Here is a 20,497-nt window from a genome sequence, read left to right as displayed (position 1 = left end):
GCTGAGTGGGGACTTGAAGGTGAGCCAGCGTTGCTGGAACCAGGCTTTTGTTGTTGTTGTTGTTGTTGTTGTTCCTCATTATTTCCTCAAACTGGAATTTTAATTAAAACAAATAAATATCTTGGAATATAATTTTTAAAAATCTGATGAGAAGATTTTGAAGTGACGTTGGCTTTTAAGTGCAAGAGGCCCAGAATGGCAGTTGGCCTTGAGCTCACTGCCCAGGTTGGTATCTCGGGGCAGCCTTTCTTGTTGCAGCACCTCATACTGTCACTGTGGCTACTTTTCTTCAGTGTGAAGTGTAAACTGGCCGTGGTGCCACGGTTCTCTGTGGACTCATGGTTCACATGCAGTCAGAAGCAGCGCTGACATCTGGGTGATGGGGAGGTCGGAGGGCCAATGGCAAAGAGAGATGGGCTCAGCAAAGCTCTAAAGTTGGCTTGGTGCAGGGCACACAGCTGCTTCTCATGTAGAGCTTTCTGCTTACACCCCAAGCAAAGCCAGACATCCCTGGAAGCCATGCCGCATGGCCATGGAAAGCAGGGCACAGGAGCTGGCCTGTGGGCTTCAAGCCTGATGGACCATGTTCCGGCAGTGACCTCAGACCACGTCTCTCTGAAGTGGAGACAATGTCTCCTTTTATAGATAAGGGCTGTGGCAAAGGGAGAAACCCATCAAAACCAAGGAAGCTGTGACTTCAGCTGGCCGAGCATGAAGTGGGTGATGCACTAGGCATGTTGGTGGCACTGATGTTCCTGAGACAGGCCTCGGTCTGACCTCACTGGCACAGACACATCAAGATGTGGACTTGGATCTTGACCTTGAGGCCCCATCACCAGGCCTCTACTCCAGCCACACAGCTGGCTCTCTGCTGCTCATCATGGTCATCAACTGGTCATCTGCATTGTGACCTTAGGCTCAGCACCTGCACTGCCATGCACATAGCTGTGTCCTCCCATACAGCCTCACTCCTAGGTCAATGTCCAGGAGGGAATCTTGCCTTCTGCCTGATGGTAGGGTCAGCAGGGTGAGGGGAGGGAACACAGAGCCTTTATTCCCCCCATACCCTCACCTATCCAGGCTCTGATAACCCTCTACTCCCGACCCTGGTGTCCTTCCAGGAAATAGGACATCTGAACTCAAAGGCCCAGTCTTGGTCCATTCTTGTTGCCATGCCCACTTGCCTGACCCTGGAACGCTCTCCAGCTCTGCCCATGGCATGGTCGTCATCCTGTCTTTTTGTGATGCCTGCCTGCAGAAGTCTCATCCTGGACCAAACTGTGGAGGAGAGCTGTATGGACTGATATATCTGTGACGTCCAGCCTGTGTGAGTCCTTGTGATGCCTCAGCTCCTGGCCTGACCTTACCAGCTCCTCTCCCCCCCACAGCACAGGCTGCCATCTGTCCCAGGCCAGCCACCTGCTGGCTGCAGTGACCTCTCGATGGGAAAAGAGATGACCATGGGAAAAGGGAATCGGCCCAGTCAGGATCACACACAACACAATACCTCCTCACTGTATCTGCTCTTCTCCAGGAGATTTCACAGGAAGTGACTCACATCTGGCACTGCACTGGTCCCTCCATTTTATTCACTTGTCTGACTTGAAAATCATACCTTTTATCTCACTGCTGTGTGCTTCTTGCACAGCTTCTGCTTTGGACTACCTTTTTCTTTGGAAGGAATTCTAAACAGTGTTTGCTAATCAGGGCCCCTCACTGCATCTGCTGAACATCACATTAGCAAATGTTTGACTTATGCCAGTCAGATAATACAGCAGGGAAACAGCATGTAAAGATTCAAATCCATATGATTATTGTCTGGGATCTACCAAAATTTAAATGAATTATAATATAAAAACAAATCACCTTTGTAATTCTTATGGTACGTGTTCTCCGGTGTCTCTTAATGACATTACTGAGCTGGCCAGTTAGTTGCCCTGTGGTGCTGACCATCCATCTGCAAGCTTCCCTCCTATTCCTCAAAGGCCTCTTCATAAGCCAGCCGTGGCCTCTCAGCTGGGTGGCTAGAGGAAGCTCCTTGTTTTGGGGTGCCTCCTGGTAGGGGTACACATGCTGCTTAGCTCTCATTGCTCCATTCCTCCTTACAGGACTCCACCAAGGGGACCTTTCTGTCCAGTCCTGCAGATGGACTAGGGCCTGAGGCATTCCAGCCGGTGGCAAAGCCTCATCAGAGCCAAGGTCCTGTCATCTGTAGTCAGGATAATCTTTCAAAACATAAAACAGCTCTGATGGCTTAACCTCCCTTCCTTGTCTCTTGGCTTAACAGTCATGAAAGATAATCACATTTACGAGCCTGTAGTGCCTCCTGGGCTGTGAGAGCTAAGGGGTGTGATGGCCCAGAACCTTGAGGTTGGGTTCTGAGGGTGGGGTCAGTAGGGTGAGGGGAGGGGACATGGAGCATGAATGATGTGGGGAGGTTTGAGGGGCAGGGCCACCTAGCTGGGGGACTTACACTTTCTCCTGGATACTGGAAAGCCTGGGGCTTATAAGCAGGCAGACCAGTTTGTGCTCTTGTAATGTCCCTTTGGCTTCAGAGGGAGTAGAGGCCTGCAGGAAGGTGGGAGCATAGCACTCCGAGGAACTCAGGGTAGGGCTTCTGGGGAGCAGGTGGAGGCATGAGAATACAGTGGGGGAAAGTCTGGAGGTGCCAGGGCTGGCAACCACAGGGACACTGGGTGTGCCCTCCTCATGTATCCAGGATAGGTTAGGGTTTTTCCCCACTTTTAATTGATACTCATATATTTCTTTTGAATTCCTATGGGTTCTTTATAACTATTTTTCATGTTTTCAATAAAGAGTAAAACGTTTACTTTGTATTGGACAGAGTTATAATTTGAAATAAAAAAAATCTTTATATTGTTGTGAGAACTTTTGTTCTGATCTTTTAGTTTCAAGGAGATAGTCATTGAAAATCCATTGCAAAGCCCCTTCAAAAATGGAGGCTGAGTCTGAATTGTATTTTTCTTTCCTTCGTAAACTGGTCCTGCCTATGAACCTGTGTTTCTGTGCAAACAGTTCCTCTGGCCACTTCTTGCAGCTAAAGGAAAGCTAGGAGTCTCTGAGCTGACAGAGCCCCCCCCCCCCCCTTTCTTCTGAGTGTGGTGACCGTGCAAGTGGGTTCAGTATTTTTTGCTTATGTGCTAGCCATAATCTTATTCTTAATTTTGCTTATGATTTTTAAAATTTATTCATTGTTAATGGTTTTATTATATCATTTACCCCTTAGAACAGTTTGGCCAAGAACAATAGTCATTTTTGTTGCTCCTTTCCTGGGGTAGAAGTAGAGTGACACTGTTCCCAGGACTCCCGTGGGTTCTGCCTGAAAAGCCCAGATTGGTTTCATCCTAGGAGTGCAGGGAGCAAGGTGCCGATTGCCATCGCCCTTTTCCAAGAGGTTTGATGACATAGATGAGGCCAAGATCATGGGGGCCACACAGTCAAGTACTCAGTGTGCCTGACTTCGAGTTTCACTCCCAAATCTCTTGGGCTGGCGCACCTGGTATCCAGGTGTCTGCAGAGGAAAGGATGAAGTGAGCTGTCCTCCATCTCTGGTTGTGGCAGGCTGGATCGCACTCTCTCAGTTGTGGCTTTGTGGATGAACCCAGGGCTATTTTAGCATAGGCCTGTGCCTGTTGCAAGGGAGGGCCTACAGACCCCTGGGAGCTCTTTGTGTGTGACTGGGGTTATTGCTGGGGTCCCAGAAGCCCCTCTCCACTCTACCTCACCTTCCTGCCCAGAGCTGGACCTTGAGAGGAAGCCAAGGTTAGACTCCCCAGCTAATTCCCATTGTGAGTTGAGAGCCCCGATGCCCTCACTCATCTTGCTGCTTCCCAGACATGAAGAGCCTTCTGGATTGGGTGCTTGGAGCCTCTTGAGGCAGCACTGTGGAGAAGGGCACACAGAAGGGGCTAAACCTGAGCTGGAGACCTTGAAGATAACGCTGCCTCCTCGCCCCTTATTTCCCACTCCAGTGAGTGAGGGCATGTCTGTGGGGGTGACCTGAGCCAGATGTAGGCTCCTGGCTCAGCGTACGGGAGGGGTCAGATGTTTCCTCCCCAGAGCATGTGGCATAGGTCTTCCTTTCTTCCCAGCCCCACCAGCAAATACTCAGATCTTGGCATTGTGTGGACCTGGACATCTTCAGAAATAATACAGGAAATGCATTCCTTACTTTGCTCTTTTCTTTTATCTCCTATTCTTACTCTAAAATCATCCTGGGAAAATAAGGCTTAAAATTCTCCATCTGTATAGCACTTTGCAAATTACAGAGTACTTTTCGAAAAGCTGAAAGGTAGGTGTTTTCTCATCCCTATTTAGAATGAGGAGCTGAGGCTGAGAGCTGCTGAGTCATGGGGATTAGCCCAGTGGTCTCTGCAGAGCAGGTCCCCAGGGCTAGGGCCACCAGCTGGCAGTCACAATGCCTCGCTGGGAGTCACCATGCCTCAGGGAGTGTCCTCTCACCTAGGGAAGCTGCCCCAGCTCTAGTGCTGGTGGAGATGCTGAAGGGGCTGAGTTTTGGAAAAGGAGCTGCCTCTGCCGAGGTCCCTCCTCCCACTGCCTGATGAGCCAGAGAAGGAGCCTGTCTGCCTTCCTGCCTCCAGACCTCCCTCCAGGACCTCCTGCTGGAGAACCTGACAGAAAGCCAGCCTTTGAGGTATGGTGGGTGTAAATGTAGGATGGCCCCTAAGATTTTCACCTGGTGTGCAAACCTTGCTTGATTTCCCCATGAGAGAGAGTAGGACATGGGACATGGTCCCCTGATTATGTTGTGTGGCCTGGCAAAGGGATTTTGTAGATGTAATTAAGACTACTAGTCAGCTGACTGAATCAGAAGGCAGGTGATTTGGGTGCCTGATCCAATCACATGAGTCGTTTACCAGTAAGTCTGGGTGAGAAGTCAGTGATGGAGGAAGCCTGAGATTGGAAGCACAAGAAGATTCCAGAGGAGGGCCGTGCTGTAGGGAATGCAGGCAGCTTCTGGGAGCTGACCAACTTTGAGGCTATTGACATCAGTTCTGTAGCCACGGGGAGCTGCACTCAGCCTCACTTCAACCTGAGCAACCAGGAAGAGGCTCCAGCTCCAGGTGGGAACCAGCCTACTGACTCCTGCACATGTGAGCCTTTCCCCTAGAGAACCAACTATCCTGTGTCCAGATCTCTTCCCTTCAGGGCTGTGAGTTGATAAGTGCTTGCTGTTTAAGCCCTAAGTCTTGGACACTTATTGTTCAGCAGTAGAGAAACAAAGCCCAGGTGAACCTTGGAGGTGCTGTTTGCAGACTCAGCCCCAGCAGCACAAAGGAGTGCAAATGGGGCTGGGACAATGGCTGGCAAACTCATTAGTTAACAGAGCTAAATATCAACAGTACGATTGAAATTTCTTTTGAGAGCCAAATTTTTTAAACTTAAACTTCTTCTAACGCCACTTCTTCAAAATAGACTCGCCCAGGCCGTGGTATTTTGTGGAAGAGCCACACTCAAGGGGCCAAAGAGCCGCATGTGGCTCGCGAGCCGCAGTTTGCCGACCACGGGGCTGGGGGATAGATCACAAAGCCAAGTGATGACTGTGCCTTGTTATGTTTTGTTTTTGAAGAACTAGCCAGTCATCTCAGAGATTTTTTATAATTAATCAAAATTTCCCTACTGACGAGAAGTGCCACCTTTATCACAATAACTTACTGTTTGTCTTGCCCTTTTAGAGTGTTTGGATACATTCCATCTCATGGCTATTTTTCTGTTTCTATAAAAAAGTCATGTTATGACCCATATTATCCCCCCTCCCCAAACTCTCTTTCACTCCTCTGTACTTTCAAATGAGCATTAGAGTCCCTCTAAAAACCTAGTTGGATTTTGGTTGGCCTCCCATTAAAATTATCCATTTATGTTGGGAGGGTCTTCCAATTCAGAGACATGCCAGGGCTGTCTGCCCATGTTCCATCCAGTGAAGTTTTATAGTTTTCTGGTATAGACCTTACACGATCCTTATTGAAGTTACTAGAAGCCCGGTGCACGAAATTCGTGCACGGCGGGGGGTTGTCCCTCAACCCAGCCTGTACCCTCTCCAATCTGGGATTCCTGGAGGGCAGTCGGACATCCCTCTCACAATCCAGGACTGCTGGCTCCCAACTGCTTCCCTGCCTGCCTTCCTGATTGCCCCTAACCGCTTCTGCCTGCCAGCCTGATCACCCCCTAACCACTCCTCTGCCAGCCTGGTTGATGCTTAACTGCTCCCCTGCCAGCCTGTTTGCCCCCAACGTCCCTCCTCTGCCAGCCTGGTCACCCCTAACTGCCCTCTCCTGCAGGGTTGATCACCTCCAACTGCCCTCCTCTGCCGGCCTGGTCCCTCTCAACTGCCCTCCCTTGCAGGCCGGGTGCCTCCCAACTGCCCTCCCCTGCTGGCCATCTTGTAGTGGCCATCTTGTGTCCACATGGGGGCAGGATCTTTGACCACATGGGGGCAGCTATATTGTGTGTTGCAGTGATGATCAATCTGTATATTACTCTTTTATTAGATAAGATAGAGGCCTGGTGCACGGGTGGGGGCCAGCTGGTTTGCCCTGAAGGGTGTCCTGGAGCAGGGTGGGGTTCCCTTGGGGCGTGGGGCGGCCTGAGCGAGGGGCCTGTGGTGGTTTGCAGGCCGGCCATGCCCCCTGGCAACCCAAGGGGAGGCCCTGGTATCTGGGATTTATTTTCCTTCTACAATTGAAACTTTGTAGCCTGGAGCGGAGCCAAGCCTGCTGTTCCCTCCGGGGCGGCAGCCATCTCTGTGGCAGTTAATTCACCTTCTACAATTGAAACTTTGTAGCCTTAAGCGGGTGGGCCCGGCCAGGGTGTGTGGAAAGCTTTGCTTCCCCTGTTGCTGCCAGCAACCCTGGCCTGCTCTCTCAAGCTCCATTCTGCCGCCATTTGTTTCAATTTGTTTACCTTCTATAATTGAAACTTTGTAGCTTGAGTGGAGGCTTAGGCCTGCAACGGCTATGGAAAGCTTGGCTTGCTCTGTTACCTGGGAAACCTTGCTCTCTGTGGCTGTAGCCATCTTGGATTGGGGTTAATTTGCATACTCGCCCTGATTGGCTGGTGGGCGTGGCTTGGCTGGTGGGTGTGGCTTATGTAGCGGAGTGATGGTTAATTTGCACATTACCATTTTATTAGAGAAGATTCCTGATCATTTTATATTTTTATTTCTATTGTAATTATTATATATAGTAAAGATATTTATTTTTTCACCTTTAGTTTATAATCTGCCATCAGTAAACTATGTCCTGTTGAGTCTCATAAGTCGGGATGTATTATGTAGAGAATCACATTATCACAAATAACTTTAGTGCCACCCTTTTTAGTATCTATAGTCATAGTTATCTTTAACTAACTGCATTTTTGGAAAAAACTTTGAGCTGCAGCCTGTCTCGTCCACATTTGGCCAGCCTTTCATCTCCTCCCTGCCTTGAGGCTGTGGACACAACTTATGCATGACCTGCCAATTTTTAAAGTCAATGAATTATTGACTATTCTTGTGTTCCTTTCTGAAAAACCTCTCTTTCTGTGGCTATTGCCACATCAGCCCAGCCCTCTCTGCCCTTGGGAATGCTCCTTTTCTGACTCCACACACATTTTTTTTCTTGTCCACCATTAAATGGTGCAGTGTCTGAAAGCTCGGTTATTCTGCCTGTTTTCCTGGGCCTTCTGCTGACAGGGATGTGGATGTGGGAACCTCTCTTCCACCAGTCCTCCCACAGTGTCTTCTTGGGTACACAGCAGGAGCCTGACCCTGGAACCTGCTCTTGTCCTCCTGCAGGGCCCACCAGCCCTCCAGCCCTGTTTCCTTGCCTGCCCTCCCCTCCCCTCACCACGTCTCAGCATAGCCCAGGGTCCTCAGTATCCTCTGAGCACTTCCTCATACACTCGGGAGCTCGGTCTGCATGCAAACTATGCAAAGAAGGCTATAGATCAGGAAGTCAAAGGAAAAATGGTTCTTATAAAGAAAATAAAGCAGAGAATGCACCAAAGCCATGGTGGAGGAAATGCCTGGCCAGTGTCCACTGAGGGGCCCAGCTTCCCTCAGCCCCACCACTCCCCTCAGCTCCAGGAATGAGAAGTAGGACAGGGAGGGGCCGCTTCATAACTTCACTGGCAAACATAGGTTGAGGTTATGGAAGGCTGACTAACATGCTGGAGGGCCCTCAGATGCTGCTGGGTGAGGGTAAGAGTGTGTGTGTGTGTGTGTGTGTGTGTGTGTGTGTGTGTGGAGGGGGGGTGGGTAGCCAGACTGTGGCTTCCACCTGGGAGAGCAGCCTGGCAGTGTCCAGGGAAATGGAGGATTGCCATGTCCCCAGGACCCAGCATTCCCACTCCTCGTAATACAAACGAGAAAAACCAGGCACATATGTACAAGGAGACACATCTGAGCAAGACCCTGTGCAAATATTCAGAAATGCCAAGTTTACATGAGACTAGATACAGCAGGACCCTCCCTGCCCCCACCAATCCATGATTTTACTTTCCACTGTTTCAGTTACACGTGGTTACCACAGTCAACCATAGTCCAAACTTATTCATTCAATGGAAAATCCCAGAAATAAATAAATCGTAAGTTTTAAATCTCATGCCATTCTAAGCAGCATGTTGAAATCTTACATCGTCTGCTCTGTCCTATCTTAGATGTGAATCATCCCTTTGTCCTGCATCTCCACGCTGTATATACTCTCTGTCCATTAGCAGTCTGGGTTATCAAATTGACTATATCGCAACTGTATCACAGTGTTTGTGTTCAAGTCACCCTTATTTTACTTAATAACGGCCCCAAAGCATAAGAGCAGTGATACTGGCAACTCCAATCAAGATGCCAAAGAGACACTGTAAAGTACTTCCCTTAAGTAAAAAGGTAAATGCTCTCAATTTCATAAGGAAAGAAAAAAGATTGTATGCTGAGGTTGCTGAGATTTATGATAAGAATGACTCTCCTATCTGTGAAATTGTGAGGAAGGAGAAAGATATTCGTGATAGTTTTGCTGTAGTACCTCAAACTGCAGAGATTATGGCCACAGTGTGTGATAAGTGCTAAGTTAAGGTAAAGAAGACATTAATTTGTGGGTAGAAGACATGAACCAAAAATGTATTCTGGTTGATGGCAATGTGTTGTTCCAAAAAGCATTAAGTCTCTACGAGGACTTCAGCAAGGGATCCCTTGAAACAGGTGACACTAAGCCGTATACTGAAATTAAGGGATGGTCACACAGACTCAGAAATAGGTGCAGACTGAGAAATATAAAAATTGAGAGGGAGAACACATTTGCATAACTTTTATTACAGTATATTGTTATTATTCTATTTTATTATTAGTTATTATTGTTAATCTCTTATTGTGCCTAATTTATAAATTAACCTTTATCATAGGTGTGTGTGTATAGGAGAAAACCTTGTATATGCAATGGTTAGTGCTACCCATGGTTTCAACCCCCTGGGGGTCTTTAGTGAGTGCTAGTGTGTATAAATATACCTTCTGTGGAATGAAAAGTTAGATCCACATGCATCTGCACTGTTAAGTCTTGAATGTGAGCAGCAGTGGGACATGTGCAGTGTTATACCATTGCTGCTGGCTTTCTGAACAGATGGTATGACAGGGCATGTTGTTGGGAGCTCATGCATCATGAAGAAGCATGATTATGCAGGAGGCAACGCCCACTTCTGGTAGCAGGGCCTGGGGGGCACGGGAGCAGAGAAGAGGCTGCCGGGCCCTTGTTCTTTAGTGTTTTGTGTTTTATTCATCCTATCTAATAAAAGAGTAATATGCAAATTGACCATCACTCCAACACACAAGATGGCTGCCCCCATGTGGTCAAAGATCCTGCCCCCATGTGGACACAAGATGGCCACCACAAGATGGCCAGCAGGGGAGAGCAGTTGGGAGGGACCAGGCCTGCAAGGGAGGGCAGTTGTGGAGGGACCAGGCCAGCAGGGAGTGCAGTTGGGAGGGACCAGGCCTGCAAGGGAGGGCAGTTGGGGGCAATCAAGCCTGCAGGAGAGGCCAGTTAGAGGTGACCAGGCCAGCAGAGGAGGGAAGTTGGGGGCGACAGGGTCTACAGGGAAGGGCAGTTGGGGGGGGGACCCAGGCCTGCAGGGGAGAGCAGCTTGGGGGGACCAGGCCTGCAGGGGAGGACAGTTGGGGGTGACAAGGCCTGCAGGGGAGGGCAGTTAGGGGCAATCAGGCTGGCAGGGGAGCAATTAGGCATCAATCAGGCTGGCAGGGGAGTGGTTAGGAGGTGATCAGGCTGGCAGGCAGAAGCAGTTAGGGGCAATCAGGAAGGCAGGTAGGTGAGTAGTTGGGAGCCAGCAGTCCTGGGTTGTGAGAGGGATGTTCGACTGCCCGTTTAGGCCCGATCCTATTGGGATCGGGCCTAAACAGGCAGTCGGATATCCCTCGAGGGGTCCCAGATTGGAGAGGGTGCAGGCTGGGCTGAGGGACACACACAAATTTCATGCACCGGGCCTCTAGTTTAAAAATAAGCTGAAGCAAATATAACACAGTGTTACCATTTGTTAATCCTTAATATCAGGTACATTGGTTTCTCAATGCTTTTAGTGTCTCTAGGTTTGAAATAGTTCATAGTGAGAAATAAAACTATTTTTCAAATTGTAAATCTGATGACCCATCTCATGGAAGAGCTTTACTAGTATCTTCAAACCTGCCCCCTTACCTGGAGCACATCCTGGCCCTATGTGGCCTTGGGCTTGAGGGTTAGGGTTTACTCCTTTTTTTTTTTTTTAATATATTTTATTGATTTTTTACAGAGAGGAAGGGAGAGGGACAGAGAGCTAGAAACATCGATGAGAGAGAAACATCGACCAGCTGCCCCCTGCACACCCGCCACCGGGGATGTGCCCGCAACCAATGTACATGCCCCCGACCGGAATCGAACCTGGGACCCCTCAGTCCGCAGGCCGACGCCCCATCCACTGAGCCAAACCGGTTTCGGCTTGAGGGTTAGGGTTTAGACTGCTCATTGGATTTCACAGGGGATGCAGGGCCCTGTCCCTGGACTGAGATGTGCACCCTCACCGTGGTTGTGGGTTGAGGAGAAGTGACCAGGAACTCCCTGTGGGCCCTGCTCAGCGAGGATTGGGCTGCCCCTCTCCCAAGTCCCCTTTCCCTGGCCTGATAATATGCGAGTCACCGAGCTGGCTGAACCCTTCTCCCTGAGCTCTTCCCTTCTTCAAGTTTCAGTCTGGATCTGGGGTTTCTAGAAGATGTCTCTGAGAAGGCTGCCATTGTACCGAGTGGAATACAGCGGGAGAATCACTTCCTTGTCTTTTCCAGTGTCTAGAGGTTTTCCATACTCCCCAGCTTGTGACCCCTTCCTCTGCCTCCCACCTCAGCAAGACCACATGTCTCTCTGAACCTCCATTCATCATCCCTTTTCTCTCTAACCCAGCTCAGAGAGGTTCTCCACTCTAAATTATGCCTGTGATTGTACTGGGCCTACTGAATAATCTGGGATAATCTCCTGTCCTGAGGTCTGTGACCTTAATGACATCTGCAAAGTCCCTTTGCCAGGTGAGGTCACATATTCAGAGGTCCCAGGGACTAGGGCACGGGCATCACTGTGCCTACCACATCTGCCTTCTTTACTTGGGACTTAATTTGCTCTACTTTCTCTAGTTTCTTAAGATAGGAGCTTATATCATGAATTTTAGACTTTTCTAATACAACTCTACATTTTTTTTCAGCTCAGCTTTAGCTGTATCCCACAGATACTGATTGTTGTTTTAAAATCATTTTATTATCAGAAGTTCCAATTTCTCTTACAATTTATTTCCTTGACCTTTGTGTGAGTTATTTAATGTGTTGCTTAATTTTCAGATGTTTGCTAAAGTTCATGATATCTTTTTATTAGTTGTTTTTTATTTAATTCTATGGTGGCCACAGATATACCTGTGTGATTTCAGTCTTTCTAAATTATTGTGTAATTTTCTGAGATAGTAGAATACTACAGTATGCAGCCTTTTCAGATTGGTTTCTGTCATTTAACATTACAAACTTCATGTTCCGTGGTGACTTTTTATAGCTTGATGGCTCATTTCTTTCATTTAAAAAAAAAAAAATGTTTTTATTAATTTTTTTTTTTTTTTTTTTTTTTTTTTTAGAGAGAGAGGAAGGGAGAGGGATAGAGAGAAACATCCATCAGATGCCTCCTGCATGCCCCCTACTGGGGATAGAGCCTGCAACCTGGGCATGTGCCCTGACTGGGACTCAAACCTGTGACCTCTTGCTTCATGGGTAGACACAAACACTGAACCACACCAGCTGGGCGATGGCTCATTTGTTTTTGTCACTGAACAGTATTCCATTGTCTGGATGAACTACAGGTTTTACTTTTTTAAAAAATGTATTCTAGCACATTTTGTGGGAATAGTTCTAGGAGTTATGAACACCTCTACCATTCAGAGTCTAGACCCTAAAAAGGCAGGTTTCTTAGAGGAGTGGTTTATTATACAAACAAGTAAATATACAAGTTGGGCCTGAAACATCTGGTTTGCACTAAAAGGGAGGCAACTCACAAGACTAATGAGGTAATTTCAAAATCACACATGGGCCACCTTGAAGGGCTCTGGGTGCCAGAGATATATAACATTGTGAACATCAAAAAAATAGGGGCTGCAGTGGACTGAATTACAGCAAATACATAATAATCCATGAGTCATAATGAATCTGAATCACAAGAACAGAAACGTCATTCTTCTCTGGAGGTTGTTAGGTGAAACCTACTCAGTATTTTAATCATCAGTACACAAAAATGAAAGAATCCCGCACACATTTGTCTTTTGCTATGGAGACTGTATTTCAGACCATGGATGAGGTAAAGTTTCTACTTATAGAAGACTAGAGGCCCGGTCCACAGATTCGTGCACCGGTGGGGTCCCTTGGCGTGGCCTGCGCCCTCTCGCAATCCGGGACCCCTGGGGGAGATGTCGGAGAGCCGGTTTAGGCCCGCTCCCCGCAGGCCAGTCCAAGGGACCCCACCGGTGCACGAATCCGTGCACTGGGCCTCTAGTATGCATATAAGGTCTTTGGTTAATCTCTTCCCGCCCTCCCCCCTCCCCCTTTCCCCTTCCCCCCTCCCTTCTGAGATTCATCAGTCTGTTCCATGCCTCCATGCCTGTGGTTTCTGCTCCTGCATTGAGTGTCTGCTCCCTGGTGGTCAGTGCACATCATAGCTACCGGCCAGCCAGTTGGCTGGTCGGCCAGTTGCTTAGGCTTTTATATATATAGATTATTGTTTCAGAGAGACCACTAGACCTGCTGCCAGCCACAACATCAAGAGAGGGGCCGACCCAGGTTCTGTTCTGCCTTGTGCTTTGACCCCATGGGGAGGTCACAGCCCAGCATGAAGGAGGAATTGAACCTGAGTCTGAAGCAAACCTCTAAAGCTAACTGCTAGTTTACAGAAACTCAAGGTCAGAGGACATGCCAAGATATCATGAATAGGCTCTCAGCCAGATGTAGAATTTAGAAGATTCTAAAATGGCTTGTATGTTCAGTAAATAAAAAACATATAAAAAGAGAAGAGGCAGCTACAGAATAAAATATTAGATATCATAAGAAAAGTCGTTCTGTAAACCTGATTTGGATTATTATTGAACAAAGCAATTATAAAAAGACATCTTAGAGACTATTGGAAATTTGAATATAGACTGTTAGGTGACATTAAAGAAATTTTCTTGATTTTGTTATATGTGAGAACTGCATAATAGTTATGAGAAATATTCCTAGATTAAATGCATACCGGAGAATTTCTTGGTGAAATGGCATGCTATTTGAACTTGCCTGCTCTGCTAGCCAGGCGGGACCCAGACTTGCCCCTCAATTCAGGTCTGTTCTGCATTCATTCTGGGCCTGGGCTGAAGGGGCAGCAGCATACTTCTCTCCTGGAGGGTCACAGGAGCACAAAGGGCAAGCTGCCTGGGAAGGAACTCTTGGGGCCTGTGTCCTGCCTCCTCTGTCCATTAAGGTCCCACCAATCCAAACAAGTCATGTGACCTCTTAGGGTCGGAGGTGCTGGAGGGTCACTTCACCACCTGGAGCCATAGTTGTGCTGCAGGTGGAGTGAGGGGGAGTGAGGTGGGGAACAATCATTCAAACTGTCATACATCACAGAAGAAAATGACATATGAGGTGACACTAAGTTGAACTCAGGACAGCACACTTGCACACTTTGATAATCATGTTACATTGTTAGAAACACAATGGGATGTTATGCTAGCAATGCTATGTTCATTTTCCTGTTTATTTCTAATCCATCTGTCCATGCATATTTTGATGCTTGCTCGTCTGTGGAAACATGATCTTTATATCAATAGAAAATAGCCATCCTTGTTTGACTGACTATCATTGCTGCTAATTCATGCATGCTCTCCTCTGTGGGGTTTCTGTTAAAGTAGAATGAACCAAGGCAATCTGGTTTTTATCCTCCCCCCCCTCACCTCCTCTCTTTTTCTCAATTGTTAATCTACATCATGTCCTCTACTTTCAGAGAGTGTTTAGATTTTTTTTCAAACAACCACTACAAGAGCAAGTGCTGGTAGGTTGTTTATTGCCAGATTGCCTGGATTGATTGAAGATGAACACGAGACTTAAAGAGTAAGTAGTCAGCCAAGGGTATCTGGGGATGGGAATTAGGGGCCATCTCGTGCTCCTTTAAAACACAGGGAAGGAGGAACACAAGATGCAGAGATTGGAAAACAGCCCCTGCTCTGAGCAGAGAGATAAGAAGCAGATAGGAGAGTGGCTGGGGCTGAGCCCCACAAGGCTTTGTGTAGAGGCTGTGTGGCCACTGCCCCTGGGCCTGTGGCCTGACCGTCTGTGCTTCCTGACTCTGCACCACTAGCCTTGTAGGTAGCCATTACTCAAGGCAAGTGGCTTCACCTGCCCGGATATCATTTTAGGTAATAACAGCAACTGTTCATTTGAAGAGTTAGCATGTATAAAGTGCTTGACACAGTGCCTGGCCTGCTGTGGGGCTGTCTGCTCTTATCACAGTGCTTCATGCATTGCCATTTAAGCTGGATCCTGTTGAGCTCTAGCACATTTTGCTGGATTACCCCTTTCACAAGTAGAGGTATCAGAGAAGCAACTTGGCTAGTTTGCTATGGTAATTCAGAAGTAGGAAAGGCCTTTTTCATCTTGGAAATTATGGGCTGGCTCTACAGGTGTGGTAGAACTTGAGCTCTTACAGGCCACAATGACCCATGCACACCTCTCCCCACTGCTCACCAACCCACTACACTGGCCCCTGGCTGTTTTCTAGCCATCCTCACACTGAGGCCTCACATTGGCTATTCCTTTGCCTGGAATGCTATTCTCCCTCCACTAGTTATACCCTTACCTTTACTTAAATGTCACTTGCTCAGCAAGGCCAACCCTGAAGGTCCTGTTGATCACCTACAACCCCCAATCGCAAGCATGCATGTGTACACATACATGCAGACACATACACATACTCACACATATTCCCTTACTCCTGCTCACTCTTTTCCTTTATCAATGGACCTCATCACCTGCTTTCTCAGGTGTGCAGTCTACCTTTGAAGACAGTCTCTGGGGGCAGAGCCTGTCAGTGTGTTTGCTGATGAACCTGACCCAGCCTAGAACCAGGACTTGGAACAAAGCATGCTTGATCTGTCTGCTGAGGGAACCTGTTGAATGTGAGATCACAATTCAATTTTCCCAGCTTCATTAGAATTACTCCTAAAATCAATTCTGATTCTGAAGTGTCTCGTTACCTTCACTATGTTTCTAACCTGAAGAGAATGACCTGTAGCCAGTGAAAGCATTAACATTTTGTACAAATGAACAGTAACATCACCACACACTCGAGGTTGCATCACTGAAGGAACAGGACGTTCTTTCTCATTTCACTACCAATGACCCTGTTAAAGGAAACGAACAGCTGAGAAGCAGGTCTGCATCCAAAAGGCATGAATACCAGCAGATGACATTCTCCCTGTCAGGAGGTTAATGGGAGCCAGGGTGCAATTCAGGGTTGGTTAAGAACTTCAAAAGAAGTGGTCAAGCTAAGGGAGCAACCAGAAGTGAGGACCAGGCCCTCAGTCAGGGTGGGAGAAGGGAGGGTCAAGATCTGGGCTGAGGTGGGTCAACCAACAGGCACTGAGGTTGGGTGCAGGCAGGGCACAGGTGGACAAAGCAGACCAGGAGAAGCAGGGGTCACAGGTGAGTCATTGTCTGCAATAGGATGGGGCCAGGCAGGCAGGTCACCAGCGGGGTAGATGAGAGTACCTGGGAGTGTCTCCTTCTCCCGGCCTGTGGACGCCTGTCCTGCCAGCCCACCTGCTTCCCCCGAGGGTGAGGACACTGTCCATCTACCAAAAAGCAAGGGAAAAGTGTCATGTTACCTGATGAACTCAGCAAGGCCAATGTTATGGCACACCTCAAAATCCCACTCGGCCCCAATTCCTTATCATTCTCACATTTTAGGGGTTCACAGAACACCTGGTATACTTGAAATTTGGTTGTGGCTATCAGCAGTTGTCAGACACAATTCCATAGGTCACGGTGCTGCTCCCTGGTGTGTGCCGAATTGTATGCTCCTGTCCACACCCTATGTGGATGCTCCCACTGTATCCCAAGGTACCCCCTCTGCCTCTGCTCTGATCTACTCAAAAGACCATTACCCTTTCCTAATAGCCAGTATACCCGGAGCGGCACCTCGAAGTTTCAACTGCTCAGTGTGGCTTCTGACTTACAACACACTTGGAACAGGATGCTTCCTTGGTTACAGCAGAAATACATTTTAAAAAATCTGGCAACACATTTGGAAGAGTTCAGAGGTGCTCAGAGTGCTGTGGATCCCAGCCAAGTACCACTGTCTACTTCAATGCAGCAAAGTGACTAAGGAGGAGGCCCTGCCTGTCACCCACTTGGGAGGTCTTCCCTGTGATTCCATGTGCAGTAACCCAGTGCTACCAACCCCAACCCTCCTGGGGAGTGGCCTGGGTCTCAGAAGGCTCCTCAATAGAATTCGGGTGGCAAGAACACACTTCCAAAAAACTCAGATGAAATCTCACAATATAGTCAATATCCTACTCATACCTAAAGAATTATATTCCAGAAATAGGCACTGGATTATAAAAGACATGCCAAATCCCTAAAAGAGGGAGAAACTAACAATTCTTGAGCACTTTATTATTTACAAGCACTTTCATTATTATTCTCTTACACCTAATATTTGCCAGATTAGGAAGCAGGTATAATTATCACCACTTTTACAGAGGAGGCTTAATGCTCAGAGAGGGAACCTAGTTGTCAGGGTTGTGAGAAACGAAGATCCTGCTCCATCACTCCATTGGTGCACTCTGGCCTCTGGGGCATGCCCCTGTGCAAGGAGCAGGACAGATAATTCCTTCCAAGGGTGAGGGTAAATCCAGGACACGTTGCTATTTACAGCATTTTAATGACTGTTATTTTGTGTCCCTTCTATGTAGGAACAGTAATATGCCAGAACATTCTCTGCTCTGCATGCTCCCAAAGTGGTGGGTAAATTTCTCAGTGATTAAATAACAGTAACAAACCATGAGTCTGGATAAGCTTGGCAATACACATATATTCTTTTAACAATATATTAACAATAAAAATTCATTCTGGTGTTAGGTGGTTTTCATAACTCTTCAAAACTATAGATATTTAAATATAGAGTAAAAACATAAATAAACAAAGCAAAGTCAGACTCCTACTTTGCTGAGCTCACAGTTACTGTCACCATCTCTGTGGGTCCATCCAGGATATTCTTTCTGTGTGGGGGTGGGGGTAAACACGCACACATGCCTACTCTACATCTGGCACAGTACCTTCATAAATCTTAGTATTTTCTTGAATAAGCACATTTCGAGGTACCTCAACATAAGAAGTAAAATACTGCACATTTTTAACTTCAGAGAAGTTAACCAAAATCTTCTCCATGTAGGTCTCTGCAAATTATACCCTATCAAATTCAAGAGTGCTCTCTCTCTAGCCACTCACTGCCTATGATTCACTGTTCACATTCTGATCTCTGACAAATTGAGAGGTGAAATGATACCTCATCAGTTTACCTGTTCAAGAATTTAAGCTCTTGTTTATGTTCACTAAACATCTGGACCTTGTGTGTGTGAAGGGCCTGCTCATGGCCGTTGTCCACAAAGCAGAATAACTGATGACTCACCATGAATGGCGCGCAGGAATTACCACATTACTCCCTTCCGACTGCCCAGTGTGAGTCCTTATTAGCTATTTTTGGTTCTTTTACTGATAATCTCTATGTAATGTTCTTAAATGCCTTCTGCATTGGTCAATTGGTCTGAAACAGCATGAAGCAAATGTATTGTGCTTTCACTCCCCTCTGCCTGCTCACCCCTCATCTTCCTCTTCCATCACTGCCATGTATGCTACTGCTGTTTCTTGTGAGGTCTTCGACATGGACATCCATACTCCCTGTACATCATGCACATGGGGTCTCCACCAGGCTTTCTGTCACCTTTTACCCCCTTACTCCATGGCTTTGAATAGAATCTGGTCCCATCTTCAAAGAGGTCTTTCAGCAAGGGTGTGTGAGCATCACTTTCCCCTAAGTCCTCACATGTTTGAAAATATATTATTGAGAACATTTTCTCTTTCCTAAAGATTTTGTATACTTTGCTACACTTTTATCTAGCATGAAAATCACTGTGAAAACATCTGGGGCCCGTAGACATAAATAGAAAAATGGGTAAAACTGAAAAAAAGCACTTCACAAAAGAGATCCAAGTGGCCAATAAGCACATGAAAAGGTACTCGAGTCTCATTAGTAATCAAAGATATGCAAATTTAAAACAAAAATAGATGTAAATACACACCCACAGACTGCCTAAAATATAACAGTCTGGCAATTCCTTGCCAAGTGCTGGCAAGGACAAGAAGTAATGGGAACTTTTAAATACCTTCCCATCACTTTGGCTGTTATTTTGTTCTAAAAACCCTTCTACTATACAGGAGAACAATGTATCCACTGATTGTAATGGAAAATTATGATGTGTTCAATCCCAACCAAAGATAATCAAACAATTTTCACAGGTAGAATATATACCAATTACACAGTGAAAGCAGCCAGGCATGGCTCAGTTGTTGAGCATCGACCTATGAACCAGGAGATCACGGTTCAATTACCGGTCAGAGCACATGCCGGGTTGTGGACTCGATCGCCAGTATGGGGCGTGCAGGAGGCAGCAAATCAATGACTCTCATCATTGATGTTTCTATCTCTCTCTTCCTCTCTCTTCTTCTCTGAAATAAATAAAACTATATTTTTAAAAAATAATATGAAAAGCAGCAGCAGCAGCTCCCCATTATATTTGGTAACTTGTCTGGTAAATATGAAATAAAACTAATTTATTAAAAAAACACAGTAAAAGCAAACTTATAAAGTAATAAATAATTTAAAAGCAAATAAACACAATTTGCATTTGCACAAAATGCGATATAAGGAAAGTGGACAGTATACCTCAGAAGAGGAGGATGGGAATTATCAGAGGTCCGGCTAGAGGAGAATGGTGCAAGAGAGTCACTATTTGGAAGGCACATTCTTATTTCTGCACTACACTGATTGGCCAGATTATTATGATCTCTGAACGCAAAATAATCTGGCCACTCAGTGTATGTGTGTGTGTGTGTGTGTGTGTGTGTGTGTACACACACACACACACATATATATATGTATATGTGTGTGTGTGTATATATATATGTATATATATATGTGTGTGTGTATATGTAAATATATATATATACACACATATATATATATACACATATATATGTATGTGTGTGTGTGTGTGTGTGTGTATATATACTAGAGGCCCGGTGCACGAAATTCGTGCATGGGGATGTATGTCCCTCAGCACAGCCTGCACCCTCTCCAATCTGGGACCCCTCGAGGGATGTCTGACTGCCCGTTTAGGCCCGATCCTACCTACCAGGACTGCTCGCCTGCCTGCCTTCCTGATTGCCCCTAACTGCTTCTGCCTGCCAGCCTGATCACCCCCTAACCACTCCCCTGCCAGCCTGATTGATGCCTAACTGCTCCCCTGCCAGCCTGATTGCCCCTAACTGCCCTCCCCTGCAGGCCTGGTCACCCCTAACTGCCCTCCCCTGCAGGCTTGATTGCCCCCAACTGCCCTCCCTTGCAGGCCTGGTCCCTCCCAACTGCCCTCCCCTGCTGGCCCAATCACCCACAACTGCCCTCCCTTGCAGGCTTGGTCCCTCCCAACTGCCCTCCCCTGCTGGCCATCTTGTGGTGACCATCTTGTGTCCACATGGGGGCAGGATCTTTGACCACATGGGGGCAGGATCTTTGACCACATGGGGGCAGCCATCTTGTGTGTTGGAGTGATGGTCAATTTGCATATTACTCTTTTATTAGATAGGATAGAGGCCTGGTGCATGGGTGGGGGCCAGCTG

At 47.0% G+C, this 20,497-nt stretch overlaps 1 protein-coding gene across 12 annotated transcripts in view; it reads right to left on the bottom strand.

Moving 5' to 3' along the window:
- Window positions 1-20,497, bottom strand: part of PCBP3 (poly(rC) binding protein 3) — a 213,425-nt gene that overhangs the window by 95,112 nt on the left and 97,816 nt on the right. The window contains exon 3 of one of the 12 annotated variants that reach the window (XM_079762700.1): window positions 16,310-16,392. The exons of the other annotated variants lie outside the window; for them this stretch is intronic. The gene's annotated coding sequence lies outside the window, so the exon portion shown is untranslated. The remainder of the gene's footprint in view (window positions 1-16,309; window positions 16,393-20,497) is intronic. 12 annotated transcript variants of the gene reach the window in all.

Source organism: Cnephaeus nilssonii, assembly GCF_951640355.1.
Source record: "Cnephaeus nilssonii genome assembly, chromosome: 3".
Lineage (NCBI taxonomy): Eukaryota > Metazoa > Chordata > Mammalia > Chiroptera > Vespertilionidae > Cnephaeus > Cnephaeus nilssonii.
Note: the sequence above shows the minus strand (reverse complement) of the source record. Positions and strands in the feature narration are given on the sequence as shown.